This window comes from Diceros bicornis, chromosome 7 (assembly GCF_020826845.1).
Source record: "Diceros bicornis minor isolate mBicDic1 chromosome 7, mDicBic1.mat.cur, whole genome shotgun sequence".
In the NCBI taxonomy this organism is placed as follows: Eukaryota; Metazoa; Chordata; class Mammalia; order Perissodactyla; family Rhinocerotidae; genus Diceros; species Diceros bicornis.
The window spans coordinates 35,008,308-35,027,172 of NC_080746.1; the positions used below are offsets into that span (position 1 = coordinate 35,008,308).

An 18,865-nucleotide genomic window follows, 5' to 3' on the forward strand; every position below is an offset into this window, starting at 1 on the left:
ATATGATCAGAATAACATATTGGGTCTTGGAAACATGGGATACAGGTAGAATTGATTCTTTCTACCTTAACTTCCAGTGTCCTTTTTGCATAGTTTTTGTGCCCCCTATCCTGGCTCCCTCGGACTTTGCTGTATTAAAGGCCTGGTTACTAGAGGAGAAAGACTTCCACCGGGAGTTATAATAAGGATTCCTCTGAACATGAAGCTGCAAGTATAACCAATTGACTTTGGGTTCCTTGTGATAGTAAGCCAGTGGTCACATTACTATGAGGAGTTAGGCTTGCTGCTTTGGAGACAGAACAATAGGGGTAGGAAAGAGAATGTCTGGAACCCGGGGGATTCATTAGAGCAATGCTTGGTGCTGCTCTGCCTCGTCCACTTAACCAGCACATGGAATTGCAGCAACCGTTGCCTGGCAAAGGCAGGGCTACTAAAGTCTCAGACCTCTCAAGAGTAAAGGTCTGGGGCCACTCCACTAGTAAAGTGTATAGACTAGCCAAAGTACTGGCCAAAGGTGAGGGGAATCTAGAAGAGTGGCAGAAAAGAGAGACAATGAATATTGAGAATGGTGTCAGGCAGACCAGATGAAGCAACAGAGGCAGTAGCTTGCTTCACTGATCCTTGTTACTTAAATCTTTCAGAGATTGAGGCAAGCTGACACTTTGAGAGAGACAATTAATGACAGAATTTTACCGCTGATCTTCCCTGCTCTGCTCAGAAAAGAAATGAGGGTATATTGTTCTCACAGTTATGGAGGCCCCATATAATAATATGAAAGCTAGATATGCAGGGCAATAGTGTATCTCTGTGGTGCTAGGATTGGAATGTATCATTCTTCCCACATTTACCACTTCAGATCTTCAAGGCTTATCAGTGTTTTCTTTTAGCTGCCACTGTGGTGATTTGGTCTGTGTGGGCTCTCATATACTCCATACAAGGACAACTTCAGAACTCCTTGCCTCATGCTTGCATCTCCCACCCAGGGGATTCCCTAAACTTCACTCGATGGGACTCTGCTTGGTACTCAGATATGCACAACCTAGAAGTAGTCTGATGTTAACATCTAGTAAAGCAAAACTTTGATCAATGAGAGATGGAAAACCATGGATAAATTCTTCTACCCTTCTCACCCCATAATAGTCTGCCCTACATGAACTGAGAAGCAGTATACTTGAATTCTATGGGAGGCACCTTAAGTGATGAAACAATCAGCTAGCAGCAGTCACCTTGCTAAAATATTGCCTCCTTCCTAACCTACTGTACTCTCCTGTCCCCTACTCCTGCTCCCTGGGATTGCACTACCTAATAAAGCAATAGCAATTAAGCACTCTGACTCAAACTATGCTTTCTGGGGAATTCAGGCTAAGATAAAAATCTTTTTGAATTGCATGGTATTTCTAAGAATTCACGAGAAGAGTGCACTGAAAGTGTATTTTGAAGATTGAAGAACTGTGAATAGCAATGGCACTGATATTCTCTACCACATGATTATGTATGGACTTTATGTTCAGAACAGCATTCTGCTTGTAAATAGATTATTTTTATTTCTCTCATTTTATTAATTTATGTAATAAAGCGCAAATTGTGAGCACCTAAATTGTGCTTCTATTGTTGATCAAAATCTGTGAATGATGGTCAAATTTAGTACCTATTTTTTATACTAATTTTTTTTAAGATTAATTAATATCACAGGATGACTTATTACTATTTGAAAAGTTATAAGGATACTAAATATAATTTCCCAATACATTTTTGAAAGAAAAACTTAGTAATTCTCTTTCTATGCAGTCTATCATATTATCAAGTAAGAAATCTAAGAAGTAGTGAAATAATATGTCTGAATTCTGGGAGTGAACATGTCCAGAATAATAAGATTTAAATACAGGTTAAACTTTGAAATTCAAGAGCAAGACACTTGTTTCAATCCCCTCATACCATACAAAATCATCTATCTTCCATTTTTTTAGGTTTTTCTATTTTAAATTCAATCCCTCTCTCGGTCTTTCGGTCTCTTGTTCACTCTTTCATCTCTTACGCTCCCACATTGTCTCTGGCAGAGGGCCTGCAGGAGAAATATGACATCAGAATCTTCCTGAATTCCTTCTGTGGTTGTATCATTTTTTGGCAGACTCCATGTTACAGAATAGATGTCTTGCTCCATAATTCATATAAATATTACCTTAGTTGGATCCTTGTGTTAAAATAATACATGTCATAAAGTATGTATAGACTCTATAATATTGCAGGGAATTCAAGTGGGACCAAACTATCTCGGGTGATAAGGCTTCATTAATCATAGGTGTCAGCATTAGTAAATAAAAAAACATTCCCTAAAGCCAGGAACCACTAGAGAGAGTGAAATGTTAAAAGATATGTATGACAAAATCAGATACTCTTAAGAGTAAGCCTGGTGCTGTAAAATATTAAATTGTTCTCTAAATCTTTAGAGGGATAATATTTCATTGTTTTAACAGCTTCACTTTGTCATGTTTACATGCTTACACACCAGAATAAATAATACTCTATTGCATTTGAGAGCTGATTTTTATCCAGTTATGCGACTCTCTGGAGTAATAAAAACTCACCTAAACGTCATTTAACCTACTTCTTGCCTAAGTTAACTGTAGTTTTAGCAAGTAGCATACAAAGAATAGCTATTTGATTGGCAACTACATGCTCCAAGGCGAATGTCTCTAAATTCAGAGAAATCCAAGCTAAAAGAAAGTAGTCAATTGCACCAATGCATTAAAGGAGAAAGAAAAAGGAAAAGCTAAGGTATTTATTTTTAAGACAAAAGAGTAAATAAAGTATTTTTACCTTTGACAAGCCATAGAGTAGGCTCTTTATGGCTTTCTGCTCTTGTTTGATAAAAATTGTATCATATGGTATTTTGTAGAGGTTTACAAATGGTATTGTAACATTTTTGTTTGTTTTCTATAATAAAGCATCGTTAGACTTCTAGTCTTCAGAATAATGCTCATTTTCCCTTGTTTATCAATATCTTTCAACCAATTCTCACACACCTTTTTTGTTAATAACATTTCTGATCCTCCAAGGAAAAGCAATCTCTCCTGACACGGCATTTAGCAATAGTTAGAATGTGTGGAGTTTTGGTAACATGACTGAATAGATTCTCACCAATCTTATTTCTTCTTGCAGTGCACACATAGAAACTGCTTTTCCACAGTTCTGTGTAATTAAATTGGTACTCTGTGACTAGTTCTGGACAATAGAATGTGGAAGGTAGTAACTTGTTCTACTTTGTCCTGGTTCCTAAAATTTCCTTTAAGATTCTTGGCTGGGGACATAACCTCCATCCTTATGACTATAAGTGAAGGATTTGAGATGCCAAAGCCACACAGTAGAAGGATCTTGAAGTGCGGAATCACCAGTAGATGAAAGGTTCCCAGGAGAGATCCCTCATCAGCATCAGACAGTTGAGTAAGAAAAAATAAATAAGAAATAATCTTTCATTTGGTTAAACCACTGAAATTTGAAAACTGTTCATTGTAGCAGGTAATGGTAAATACCCTCATTATTATAAGGTCAAGTACAGAGATCCTGAAGGTCAAATATAGTTATCAGGTCTACAATAGGAGTGCAAATTGATGTGTGAAGCTCCTCATCTAATTTCTATCATTTCGTATACATTCACCTAATGACGCTCCATTGAACAAGCATGGGATTTTTGACTCTGATTGATGGGTTCTTTAACAATCTCAGCATGTGAACTATGAAGAATAATAATCCTTACTGGGACTTGAAACCAAGCTTCTTCTCTAATCTCCAACTATAGAAATCCACTTGACGTTACTTTGTCTCCCAGGAGGCAACATGTTACCTTCGTCTTCCACTACCATTCTGTGCAGTTGTCTACCTAGTGCTTCAATTTCCAGCTATTTGTGAAAATAGAGATGTTTATTATTGTGTGGGAAGAGTTGTTTTTAACAAACAGTATGAGGATACACTGAAAATGATGATATCCTGAAAACAGGCTATATTTTTTTCAATGAAAGAAAAACAAAAAAGAAGAGCTATTAGGCATTTTGGAGACATTGTGTGTGGAGATAGCATACAAAAAAGTTATACAAAACATATCTGAAGCAAGCTAAAATATGAAATGATTATAATAATTAATGGAGTTTAGAGAGAAGCCATTTGACTGAAAAGCTATAAACATTATACACAGAAGGATAGGGATAAGGACATTGGAACTAGAGAGAAAAAAATAAAATCCTAGCACACTACTTGCTCTGCAGTAAAATAAATAAATAAATAAATAAATAAATAAATAAATAAATAAATAAATTTATGTAAATCTTGTTTTTGTTTTTAACATTTTAGAATTAACCTATAACACACAGAAGACAAGAATATTATCAAATTATAAGTGCTTTTAACCTGGTTGATATAGAAGTAAAAATATAGTTGCAAAAGTTCAGAAATAAAATGGAGGAGTAGAGATGGAGACAAGAGTGGTGGTGCTAATATATTTATATTTATAGAGAGAATAATCAAGTGATATTGTGGAGAAATAAAAAGTCAATAGACGTAGGGGGACACTGGTAGAAGGATATTGGAAATAATGTAAGGAGTTTACAGCTTTATCTCTCATAGCTAAGAGTTAACAGATAATGTCTAGAATTAATACAAGAAATAGTGACATAACTATGCTATTTACCATTATTGAGATAAACAAGAGAAGAAAATAAACAATAAATCTATTTACTTCTGGAAATAGAGCTGCAACTAAGGGGAGGTTTGACAATAGACTTGTGTTGTTTTCTTTTTTTTTTTTTTTGGCTGGGAAGGCTTCACCCTGAGCTAACATCTGTTGCCAATCTTCTTGTCTTTTTTTTCTCCCTCCCCAAAGTACTGGTACATAGTTGTACGTTCTAGTTGTAAGTCCTTCTAATTCTTTTATGTGAGCCACTACCAGAGCATGGCTACTGAAAGATGAGTGGTGTGGTTCCATGCCCTGGAACTGAACCCAGGCTGCCGAAGTGGAACACACTGAACTTTAACCACTAGACCATCAGGGCTGGCTCTAGACTTCTGCTATTTATTATTGCTTTTAGTGTTTATTTTTTTTTAACTATATGCATTTTTTTCTTTCTTTTTTTAATGAGACATAGAAATGGCAAGAGAAGAGAGAGAAGAAAGAAGACTTAAAATAAAGCAGTACTCATAAGAAAGCACTGATCAGAAAGCAGGCTGCCTGACAAGACAAAACATGGCATCTTTAGAGGCTTCCAACTACTTCTGAGTGAGGATAGAAACACAGTTGAACAGACAGTTAGTGTGGGGTAGATTTTCTCCCACTATTTCACAACACTTGAGTGAGTCCTCTTGGTTAATGAGTGAATGGGAGAGCAGAAATTTTTTTTAACTCATTAAAAGTTGTCTTCCGGGCCCAGCCCGGTGGCACAGTGGTTAAGTGCGCGTGTTTCGCTTTGGCGACCCGGGGTTCACAGGTTTGGATCCTGGGTGCACACTGACGCACCGCTTGTCAAGCCACGCTGTGGTGGCATCCCATATAAAGTAGAAGAGGATGGGCACGGATATTAGCCCAGGGCCTATCTTCCTCAGCAATAAAGAGGAGGAGTGGCCTCAGATGTTAGCTCAGGGCTAATCTTCCTCACACACACAAAAAAAATTAGAAAAGAAAAAAAATGTTGCCTTCCTCTATATATTTTGTTATAAAAAGCTGGTTTTTGGAGAAGCAGTAGGCAAATTTTCATAGGAGCCAAGGAGTATCCTGGTTGGAAAGAGATTAAGACATTCTTGATGTTTCATGTTATTAGATTTTGATTTCCTGAAGGTTGGAGATGACCCAAGTGATATCTACTGGCAGGAAAGTCTATTAAGCACATCAAAAGGAAAAGCAACGTGAGGGAAGAAGAAGAAATCTTCAAGAGAATGCTTTTGGCAAAGAATTTCATTCGCCTTTCAAAAGCATAAGAGTTTTAATTTATAATCTCTTCAATAGGGACACCTGGCTACCCAAGTTATGGGTGAATATTTGCCTCTCTCCTGCAATCATCTAACATTTATTGACTGACAAGATCTTGGAATTAGATAATAAGCATCTTGTGTGTGGTCATTTTTCTGCAGGCATCTGCTATATTAAATCACTTGTCACAGTGCAGAGACCATGAATAGGAATGGTTCCAAGTATTCTGTAATTTCCCTCTGTTGAATAGTTCCCCATACTGGATCCCTCTCCCTCTGATTGTCTTCAGATTCTCACTTACATCCTACCATTTTGTTAATCCATCAACTTTTGCTGTATAGTCATTTCATCTTACATAGTGGACATATGGCAGAAACACTCAACTCTCCATTTGAGCATGGAGAACCAAACCAAATGTCTTGGTGATCTGCCTAAGCTAAGAAGAACTGAGGCACTTTCTTGATCTTGCTGTCAACATCTGCTCTGCTACCATTTCCACTCTAATGTGGCCACCTCATGTTGTTGTAGTGTGTTTGTTAAGGCTGACTCTTCACAGAATTTCAGATGGAAAAACAGACACAGGTCCTTTGTGCCCTTGGCTTCCCTAAACTTATCTAGGGAATCTATAATGTAGCTCCCCAATCTATAAGCCTTCTTTCCTATCATTCTACGGTCAATGAAGAATTATGTTTTTTAAATATCTTCTCTGTATATTAAGAAAATAGTCCTATGTGTCCCATTCCTTCTCCACTCTATAATTTTTGGTTAACCTCTGCATTCTGAGTTTCAAAGATCTCTATTGATGATTAAAGTAATATCTTTGAAATTAAAACAACAACAGCACAAAAATCAACCGTCCTGTTTGGGCATTTGAAAGTCATAGTTTTTAAGACGTTTTTTAAATCGACACTTTTTTTTTTTACTTTTTATTTTCACTGAGTTCCTTTGCGTTCTTCTGTTCTAATTCTATACATAGTTAACAGAAAAAATTTATCATCATTTTAATTTACATTAAATAACAAAAACAAAGTTGATATAATGCTCAGTGTAAGACAACCAATTTGGTCCAGACATATGTGAAAGAGATGACAACAGGTATTTTTAAAAAATACTATTAACTGAATTGGGCTTATGTAAGCAGGAAAGACCAAATAAACTATAGGTATTAAATAAAACACTCCTTAAAAATATTATACTGTAACAATAAACTTTTGGAGAAACAGACGTTAGTTGTTGTGATCAGTAGTAGGGTGACTGAACCCAAAAGATTCTATTAATTATAAGGCTAAGATTTAGAATCAGAGACAAAACAATTTGTGTAATTATTAGTCCATGATTACAAAGAAAGAAAGAATGTTTATAGTTTTTCAAATCTAAGTAAATAAAAAATGATTGTTTTATTGCCTACTATGGGTAAATACATGGAGTTAACTACTCATTAACCCTCTATGATTACGGAGTTCAAAGAAAGAACACTGAGCAATTTCATGGTTGTATAGATGTCCAAAGTATAATTTGGACACAATAATATTAAGACAGAAACTCAGTTTTGGGTTTTTTTTTTTTCTTTTCAAATTTATTTCAATCATTGTGATTACACAAGGAAAAAAATCTCAAATATTGCTTTCATATCTTGTTTCTTAGCTGAATTTTTTTAAACTAGCAAACAGTATTTTTTAGAACAGTTTTAGGTTCACAGCAAAGTTGAATAGAAAGTATAGAGAGTTCTTGTATGCCCCCTGTCCCTACACATGCAAAACTTCCCCCATTATCAACATCCCACACCACACAGTGGTACATTTGTTACAATCGGTGAACATACATTGACACATTATCACCTGAAGTCTATAGTTTATATTGTGGCTCACTTGTCGTGTTGTACCTTCTATGGATTTTCACAAATGTATAATGGCATATATCCACCATTATAATATCATACTGAATACTTTCACTGCCCTAAAAATCCTCTGTGCTATTCCTAGTCATACCTCCTACCCCTCCCAGCCCCTGGCAACCACTGATCTTTTTACTGTCTCCATAGTTTTGTCGTTTTCAGAATATCATACAGTTGGAATCATATAGTATATAGTCTTTGCAGATTGGCTTTTTTCACTTAGTAATAAGCATTTAAGTTTCCTCCATGTCTTTTCATGGCTTGATAGCTGATTTCTTTTTAAAACTGAATAATATTCCATTGTCTGGAGGTATGATGGTTTATTTATCCATTTACCTACTGAAGGACAGCTTGGTTGCTTCCAAATTTTGGAAATTATGAATAAAGCTGCCATAAGTATCTGTGTGCAGGTTTTTATGTTAGCATAACTTTTCAATTCATTTGGGTAAATGCCAAGGAGCACCATTACTGATTGTATTGTAAGAATATGCTTAAGTCTTGTAAGAAATTCCTAAACTGTCCTCAAAAGTGGCAGTACTGGGACTTGCCTGGTGGCATAGTGGTTAAGTTTGTGTGCTCCGCTTTGGCAGCCTGGGGTTTGTAGGTTTGGATCCCAGGCACAGACCAACATACGACTTGTCAAGCCATGCTGTGGCAGTGTTCCATATAAAGTGGAGGAAGATGGGCATGGATGTTAAGCCAGGGCCAGGCTTCTTCAGCAAAAATAGGAGGATTGGCAATGGATGCTAGCTCAGAGCTAATCTTCCTCACACACACAGAAAAAGTGACAGAACCATTTTGTATTCCACTAGCAATGAATGACAGTTTCTGTTGGTCCACATGCTTGCTAGCATTTGGTATTGTCTGGACTTTGGATTTGGGCCATTCTAATAACTGCGTAGTGGTATCTTATGGCTGATTTAATTTGCAAGTCCCTAATAACATAGAATGCTGAATATCTTTTTATATGCTTACTTGACATGCATACATCTTCTTTGGTCAGGTGCCTGTTCAAGACTTTTACTCATTTTTTAATTGAGTTGTATATTTTCTTATTATTGAGTTTTCAGAGTTTTTATCATATTTTGGGTAACCCTCCTTTATCAGATATGTCTTTTGTAAGTTTTTCTCCCGATCTGTGACTTATCTTCTCATTCTCTTGACATTGTTTTAAGGAAGCTCAGCTTATCAAATATTTTTTTCATTTTTTCCCTGGCCTTTGGCATTGTATCTAAAAAGCCATTGTCATATCCAGTGTCATCTAGTTTTTCTCCTATGTTATCTTCTAAGAGTTTTATAGTTTTCCATCTTACATTCAAGTCAATAATAATAACAACAAAAAGTAACAGACTAACAATCCACATACTAAAGTAACTCTTTAGGTGGTTACTAGGGGTAGGGAGGTGGGGGAAATGGGGAGATATTGGTCAAAGGGTATAAGTTTTCAGTTACGTAGAATGAATAAATTCTAGAGATCTAATGTATAGCATGGTGATTACAGTCAATAACACTGTATCCTGTAATGGAAATTTGCTAAGAGAGTAGATCTCAGGTCCTTTCACCACAAAAAAAAAAAAAAAAAGATAACTGTGAGAAGATGGACATGTTAATTAGATTGACTGTAGTAATCATTTCACTATGTCTATGTACATCAAAACATCATGTTGTACATCTTAAAGATATAAAATTTTTATTTAAAAAAATAAATTAATTCTTCTCATCTTTTTGAAACTTACATTTACGTATATCTGTTACTATTCAGTTATTATAGAATCATGCAATAAATACAGATTCTAAATGATATTGACGGTTCAAAAACTAACAATAAAGGGCTAGCTATAATTTCTTTATCACTTAAAGCAGAAGAGAATTGATTTGTTGTTCTTTGCAGCTTTAAAAATATGTACCTTCTCTGTGATAAACTAAGAAATTTTTAATTAAAAGTGATATTTCTGTTAATTATGTGCTTAATAGGCATCATCTTTTATTATATCATTTTTCTCAGTATTTAAAAGGAAGTAGAAGGTAAGGTGTAATAATTCATATTCAAATTACATTTTATAATATAATTTTCACAATAATAATATTTATATTTGGATTAAATTTTACTATATTTTCAGTTCACATGGAAATTAATGGTACCTTTTTATTGACATTTTATTCTCCTTAAAAACTTCCAAGTTTCCCTTTTCCCTTACATGAAGTCATCTAGAATTTCTGACTCAATATATTATCTTAAGAATGTCAAATCTTACCAATATATCAATTTATTCATTTAATTCACATAATTTTTATTGAGCACTGACTATGTTCTCAACACACAAGATTTAAGGATATTGAATGTCTTCCTGTATAAATGATCATTTCAGAGGAAACAGAGAAATATAATATAGTGGCAGTATAGAGAACAACAGCTATAATAGGGTTAGCTACAGACCATACTTGTGGCACAGAGAAACTAATTAAAGCTCTTGGAGGAGTTAGGAAGATAAGTATTTGAGCTGAGTCTTGAAAAACAAATATAGTTATTCAGGTGGAGAAGAGGTGAGATAGGTTGTCAACACTTGGAGGAGGAAATCATTGGGGAGCTGGAAGCAATCATCAGGGCCAGCTCCCGGAGTCTTTTATGCCAATGTAATGAATTTGCAGGCAATACCGACTGATTAATTTGTTTTAATATTTTACACAGTGGAATAATAACATCAGCTTTGCATTTTAAAAGATTTCTCACATAATCCAAATACATTCATTTAAGTTCAATGTATTGTTCACTAGTGCTGAGTGCTAGAGATACAATAGTGAAAAAGGCAAAAGGACTCTAATTGGGGGAAAAATAGAACATGAGCAAAGATTAGAGAGCTCAGAAGATGGAGCAATTTAAGATACTTTCTGTAAAACTTGATCATCAGAAGGATGACCAAGACAAAAAAAGACAAATATTTAGAAATTAATGGTGGCAAGGTTTGGTTAGCATAAGATGTTGATAATTGTGATATAATATAAAAGCACAGAGAAAAATAACATTTTACAGATGGAAATGGACATTCAAAAAGGCACAAGATGGTAGTGATTCAAAAAGACGGTAGAATAAAAAGTTTCAGCTCTTGTCTCCACAGAAACACCAATGTAACAGTTGTCCAAGGATGAAAATACCTTCATGAGAGTTCTAGAACCCAGGAGAGAAGTTATACCATCCCAGTGGAGCACAGAAACATGAAATTAAGCATCAAAGAAAATAAAAACAGTTTTCACTTTACCCACATCACCCCTCACCAGAGCTGGCACAGCGCAGCACCAAGAGACATCCCCTCAGCCTGCAAGTTCTCCTGTGGAGGAAAGAGGGAGTGAAGTGAACATTTAACTTCCTCAGGCTTTTGGGGTGCTACCTGAGAAGGCTGCTTGCTTAAGTTGTGCCACACACCATGAAGGAATTGGCACCGCTAGATTGCCTGGGGCTAATTAAGAACAAAGAAGAGAAGGAGAGGCTCTCAATAACCAGTTCACAGATCTCAACCTAAATGTCCATTGACAGATAAACGAATAAAGAAAATGCAGTATATACAAGTAAATAGTATTCAGCCTTAAAAAAGAAAGAAATACTACCATTTGGGACAATAGGGATGAATCTGGAGGGCATTATACTAAGTGAAATTAAGCCAGACAAAGGACAAATACTACGTGATACCAGTTATATGAGGAATCTAAAATGGAAATAGAAAGAAGAATGATGGTTGCCAGGGGACTGGCAGGAGAGGACTGGAAAGTATTAGTCAAAGGGTACAAAGTTTCAGTTAGACAAGATGAATAAGTTCTAGTGGTCTGTGCTACAGCATAGAGCCTATTGTTAACAGTACTGTATTGTATACTTGAAATTTTGCTAAGAGAGTAGATCTTACATTCTTATTATAAAAACAAAAAGTAAGTAAAGAGAGTGAGAGGAAACTTTTGCAGGTGAAAAATATATTTGTGGTGATGATTTCACAAGTGTATACTTATCTTCAAATTAACCGAATTGTAGACTTTAATTATGTATAGCTTCAATTATACTGCAATAAAGTTGTTTTAAAAAAAGGCACGAGAATATCTGATTATTGAACACACAGTGGCAAGAAGTTTTGAATGCAAATGGCCAGTAGAAACAAAGCATTACTGCAATATTTGTAGAAAATAATACCCAGCAGATATGGGACTGAGAAAGAAGACATGATGTAGGCATAATTTCCAACCCAGTCTCTTCATCATAGACTGCAGTAAGCAGAGTGAGAGTAGCACACATTCTTCTCACAGGTTTGAAGAACCCATGCAAATGAATTTTATAGTTGCCTTAGTTTCACAATGTCCCTGATCAACTCTTTTTGAGCCAAAAATCATCCCCTACTTTCCACAAAGCATACTTTCAGAATCTAGTGGAGTAAAAGATGCCCTGATGTTGTACTAACACTGTTGATCATTAGGTAAGTCACAGGAATAACCTCACTGCAATGACATATCGGGTCATAAATGGGAGTTGGGCAGAGTCACTAGGGGTCAGTTTGAAGGTAGAAAACAATAGGCAGTACTTTATAAATGAGAAGTTATGAATTTGGATGGTAACAGAGATTAGACACACTAGACGTTAGAAAAACAGGTTGTAAAGCAAGGGCAGGAGAATAAACATATAGTGAATCTCAAGAATAAGTAAAGTTCAAGAATCAGGTAAAATTAATAGCAAATGCTTATATAATACTTATAATCATGCCAGGCATTATTGTATATGTTTTCAGCATATTAAATCATTTAAGCCTTACAACAATCCTACGAGCTTTATAGTTGTGATACGTCTATTTCACAGAGGAGGAAACTGATGCCCAGAGAGGTCAAATAACCTGCAAAAGATGGCACTGAACATGTGTAAAACAGATAGTCTTTACCAGGCCAACATCTGATACCGATTGGCAGTTCTACAGAAGAGAAGGTTCACCATTTCAAGGAGTGAAAATGGCATAGTAAAAGCATGGAGAAGATAAAAACAGGTGAGCAGGAGAGAGCAAGTCTTTAAACTTGTGTAGAGCACATTTTATACCAACAGGCACAGTTTCCTAAACAACACATATTTTATCATATAATTAATGTGTGCTAGAAAAATCATGGCTCCAACCTATAGCCAAGGTCAAAGATATTCCAAATCTGATTAGAGTTGAGTAGTAACATCCTTAAATGTCATTTATTATCTATACTTTATACTTTAGGCTGTATTTCTCCTTTTAGCCAAATAAAAGTTTTGTGTCCTGTAATAAAGGTTTCTGCTTGCTTTTTGCCTCTAGGAATTAACTCATTCTAATAGATCTTTATCCAGTTCTGATAAATAAGGTAAACTGAACTGGACGAAAAAAAAGTGAATGGCTGTGTAGATTTAAAGCAGCAGAGAACTAAAATATTCCACAGACTATTCATTCAGATTTTTTTTTCCTGTATCTCAAATTATATACACCTGTTAACGGAGGTAATAATTAATAAAATTTCTAGTTTGTAGATTTAATTAGGTAGGATATTATTATATATTTTTTTGAGAAACAGAGCCTATTCCGTTTCTTAAAATTTTAAGAGAAGACAATATACAACACACTAAAAGTGATATTTTAAAAATATTGTTATGCCAAGTGGCATGTTGAGTATTATATACTTTTAGATTTAAAATTTAAAGGCAAGAAAAGTACAATCATTACTTATTTCTAATTAGATTCTTTAAATTGCATCTACCTTCAAAATTGACTCCAAAGAAAAATCATCCATCTTCCTACTTTCAACATGTTTCCATTTTTTAAGCCCTGCTATATGTTACCCAGAGTGAAATGAAATCAAATAAAACCAATCAAAGAGTTTTTCTGTTTCATAAATCTAGTATATGATCTTTATGGTTACTCAGAATAGAAGTTGTAAATGGACAAAAATAACTTCAAAATTTAAATTATTGAATTATTTCTTATTATCTTTTCTGATAAATAATATTTTATTATGAAATTTTAAAAAGTATATAAAGCATCCTGAACTTCATAAATTAAAAGTCGTTTGTTTTCATTCTTATCAATATTCATATCCTTAAACCGTTCTTAAAAAGAAGGATTAATGAAACCGGAAGAGTATAACTAGTTGAACTCTTCATGCTCTACCTTCCGCAGAAACCAAAAAAGCCATACGAATTTTAATCCATTGTTTTACATTTTAATATACGCCATTAGCATTAGTGTTCATTATGATGAATGGGTACTATTCTCTTTCTGTATCCATTCAAACAACTTAGTGTTTAGGGGCTAAAAGAAATCCCAAACACAATTTAAAACCAACCAAAAGGAATTTAAAACATTAGATAGGAAATATTTTCAGTTTAGATGAATAATGATAATGATAATGTATGGATTAAATCGCTTGCTCTGTGAAATATAAAGGTTTCTATTAAATAGACACATTGAAATACATAACTATTTCTTAAAAGCAGGAAATGCCACTCTATGGGCTGAAGCAAGCCATGTAACTTTCCTAAAATATAGTTTATCTTCAAACAAATTAGTAATGATTTTGAATTTTCAAAATAATTTACTACCTTCACTATGCAATTTATATGTTGTCTTTGGATTAACAACCATTTCAGAAAAGATGATACATATATCACACTGTTGAAAGTGCCTATTTTGGAGAAAGGGGAGGAGGGAAGAAAGGAAATTGTAGCAGGTGGACTCCAAGATGACCCCCCAATGATCCTCTCCTCCTGATATTCATACCCTTTTGTAATCTCTTCCCTTTGAGTGTGGGCTGGACTAGAAACTTGCTTTGAACCTGTGGAATACGGCAGAATAATAAGATGCTACTTCTATACGGAGATGGCAAGAGATTGTAACTCATTTTGCTAGTAGACTCTTTTGCTGGTTTTGATGAAGCAAGTTATCATGTTGAGGAGACCCACGTGGCAAGAAAATGAGAATGGACTCCAGCCAATGGCCCTCAGTCCAACAACCCAGAAAGAACTGAACCTGCCAACAACCATAGAAGTGAGCTTAGAAGTGGGTCATTTCCAGTTGAGTCTTCAGATGAGACCCCAGTCCTGGCTGACACATTGTTTACAGCCTTGTGACAGACTCTGAAGCAGAGGGCATAGCTCTGCCATACCCAGACTCTTGACTCTTTGAAACTTTGAGATAATAATTGTGTTATTTTAAGCCACTGCATTTGTGGTAATTTGTTATGTAGCAATAGATAATAAATACAGGAAGGATATTTGAAACACTTGTTAGGTACACTAGACTTGAATTCATAATCTTTTCTGAGGCAAAGAACTATTTCCAATCAAACTTATGGAATATGGCTCTATAGTATTCATTTACTTTTTTATTCTACATCAGCAGGAGTTTTTTTCTCAGTATATTGTTGTAGCTCAAATATTTAGCAATTATAGTTAAAATTTTTCTTACTTTATGTAAAACAAAATACAAATCTTTCTTGATATCTCATTTTCTCATTATTTTTGTTAAATTTTGTTTTGGTAAACTTCTAACTATAGTTTTCTAAATTTCTCTCTCTCCTTCTCTCTCTCTCTCTCTACATATATACATGTATACATTATATTCATATATCTCTCTCTATATATGTAATATATATAATTATATATAATAAACAACATATAATTGTTTATATACATATATATGTAAAGCATTACAATTATATGATTTCTGTTTCTATATGTGAAATTTTATCCATTTATTACTATTTTAGGCTTAGAGTGTTAAAAATGTTAAAGGTCAGAACAAAAATATTAAAATAAAAGTGCTCATGTAATAAAATAATAAAATAAGTTTATAATTGATTAGCTATAGATTGAAAAACAATACTGAATTCAGCACAGAACACAAGTTTATTACAAAACCAAATTTTTTCATCACAGTCAGAAAAGAGCTATATAGAATCTGCAATAAGAAAGACACAAATTCTAAGAACTAACAAACAACTTCAAACACATAAATGGTCCATGGTTCAATTCCACTACCTTTCTTTCTTTCTTTTTTTTTTAAAGGATATTCTCTTTGTTTTTATTGTGGGGACTGCTTTGAGGTACCAGTATAAGTTTATTCTTTTTTTGTGTGTGTGTGAGGAAGATTGGCCATGAGTTAACATCCATTGCCAATCTTCCTCTTTTTGTTGAGGAAGATTGGCCCTAAGCTAACATCTGTGCCCATCTTCCTCTATTTTGTATATGGGACGCCGCCACAGCATGGCTTGATGAGCAGTGCATAGGTACACACCTGGGGTCTGAACCTGTGAACCCCAGGTCGCTGAGGCAGAGCGTGCAAACTTAAGCACTATGCCACTGGGCTGGCCCCTCTACTACCTTTCTTATATCACATTCCAAAAGTTATTTTACAAAGATATTCATTAAAAAATAAATAAATAAAAAGTAGCTTGCTAAAAATGAGAAACAGAAAATGTAAACTTAATACAGTTTAAATCACGATGGAGTTATATTTTCCAATGTGCACATATTTAAAAACGTTTATTGAATTACTGTTCTCAAGAAGAGAATATCTATAAAAACATTTAAAGAAGAAAGTTATGTGGCAAATGCAGAGAAATTTTTCCTATGGAGGATCATTTAATAACAACAACAAAAAAATTGAGGGTCTCAATTTTGTAATATTAATAAACCTTTCTGTAATAAAAGAATTATAAAATAATGAAAATTTTTTATGGTTCAATTTATATCTTACTATATTTTAATCTTAGGATATTTACAAAACATTTTTTCAAAATTACATCAATTTAATATATAGTGCACTCAAAGTGATTCAGTCCATGGAAAGGATACTACGGAAGAAGGAAGTAAGAAGAAGATTTAAAAAATAAATATGACAGGAGAGATAGTATAAGGAAAGAGATTCTAGCAAAAATAATTAAAGAGAGACACAGTCATAGAGTGGCGTACATATATCTCATCCGGGAAGCTGGAAAAGAACAAAATGACATAAATTCAACATTGAACAAAGTAGTTGGGGATCATAGACATTCACATGTCGTTTGAGGCTATTTACAATCCTTTAACAGGATCAGTTGATTAAATATGAGTTATCATTCTTCAGCTGCTAAAATCCTTAAAAAGTCAGAAATTTCAATCTGAATGAACTTAGAGTCGATTAAAAAGAAAACGAGCTGAGCTACAGCAGCAGCAAACAAAGAAATTGGGAAACTTGGGCCCCAAACTGACCAGTCCTTAGAGAAATCAGTTGAAAATTAAAAATGTTTTTTGATACATATGCCAATTAGCTTTAAAGACTAAATTGTAAAGGAAGTTGACCAAAATGTTTAAATAATAAAGTGCGTGTCAAATTTTGTGCACTATAATTTTCTCTCACATATCTAGGTGACATATGTTATAACTCATGAAATTATTTTCTAAAAGATTTTTTCTAAATATACTATATGCTAAATTATATTTTTATTACTTTAGAAATAAAAATATATTTCCATTAAAGAAAATTCGAGGAAGTTTGAAATTTTGGATAAGATTTTAATATAATATTAATATTGAGATGGACCAAAGTATGCTCTAAATTTTAATACAGTGAGAAAGTAGATAGAAAGATAAACAGTTTTTTGATTTTTCTTTTTTTTAATTGGGCTTTCCACATAGTTTGCCTATAGGCAGAAAGTGCCCTGTTGAGACTGACTCAAGTATCTTATCTCCTTGGCAGTAAATTCCTTTTTTGACTGTAACCACCTTTGTTACTTAGTCAGCATCCCAGAATCCCATCAGCTCTGGGACACTGATATTATCTGGTTGTATAGCCGGCAAGACAGTACCTCAGTCCAGTGACCAAAAGGAAAAGTATAGGGGACCTGACTGGGCCACCAATCAAGCTTTCGTATATGCATGCTGCTTAGTTTTCCATTCCAAATTTCTTTCTTTTTTTTTTTTTAAGATTTTATTTATTTATTTTATTTCCCCCCAAAGCCCCAGTACCTAGCTGTATGTCATAGCTGCACATCCTTCTAGTTGCTGTATGTGGGACGCGGCCTCAGCATGGTCAGAGAAGTGGTGCGTTGGTGCGCGCCCAGGATCCGAACCCGGGTCGCCAGCAGCGGAGCTCACGCACTTAACCGCTAAGCCACGGGGCTGGCCCTCCATTCCAAATTTCTTAAGTATCTAATTGTGCTGGGAGATTTTGGGAGAGGTCAAACAAAGGACATATATTTTAATCTGGTACTGACAGAATAAGTACGATTTCACCAGGAAGAGGATAGTGTATGCAAAATGATAGTCTTAAGAACGCAAGAAATTTTGTGTAAAGAAACTTTATGAACATCCTAAAAAGTTTGGATTTTTTATTTTTGATTATAGAATCCATTAAGCAGAGACTAATATAATCAGAATTTTTTGTTTGGCTTGGCAAATTAACGTATCATTGCTCAGTACAGAACATAGATTGATAGATTGGAATGGGGAGACACCATTACACAGGGACTAGTTGGAAGCCAAGAAAAAATGAATGCCTTCACTCAAGCCTATACTATAACAACTGGACTAACAGAAAGATTAGATCTGAGAACTATTACTTATATAGAATCACTGAGTGTAGAGACTGCATGCCATCACTAAGGGAAAGGAGGTATTTAAAGATATCACAAAAAGTTTATGGCTTAAAAGAGTGTAGGGTGACAAAGTTAAGAAATACAAACCAGTTGGGGTGGAAGAAAGAGGAAAAATAATTTATTTTGCGATGTTATATTTGAAGTCTTTGTGGTATACATCATTAGAGATGTCTAATAGGAAGTTAGATACATCCTTATGAAAATTAAAAAAAAAATTTTGATTAGCAAAAATTATTTAAGATTTATCAATATACAGCCCAGGGATTCTCAATACTGGCCTCATATTAAAATCATTTGGGGACTTTTAAAAACAAATGCAGTGTGGAAGGTTGGACATTCAAGACTAATTAAGTCAGAATCTCCTTAGGTTTAGGTCCTACAATGTGTACTTTTTAAGTTTTCCC

At 34.5% G+C, this 18,865-nt stretch overlaps 1 protein-coding gene across 3 annotated transcripts in view; it reads right to left on the reverse strand.

Moving 5' to 3' along the window:
* Positions 1 to 18,865, reverse strand: part of CNTN5 (contactin 5) — an 812,742-nt gene that overhangs the window by 752,400 nt on the left and 41,477 nt on the right. Inside the window, exon 2 of one of the 3 annotated variants that reach the window (XM_058545361.1) lies at positions 11,121 to 11,173. The exons of the other annotated variants lie outside the window; for them this stretch is intronic. The gene's annotated coding sequence lies outside the window, so the exon portion shown is untranslated. The remainder of the gene's footprint in view (positions 1 to 11,120; positions 11,174 to 18,865) is intronic. 3 annotated transcript variants of the gene reach the window in all.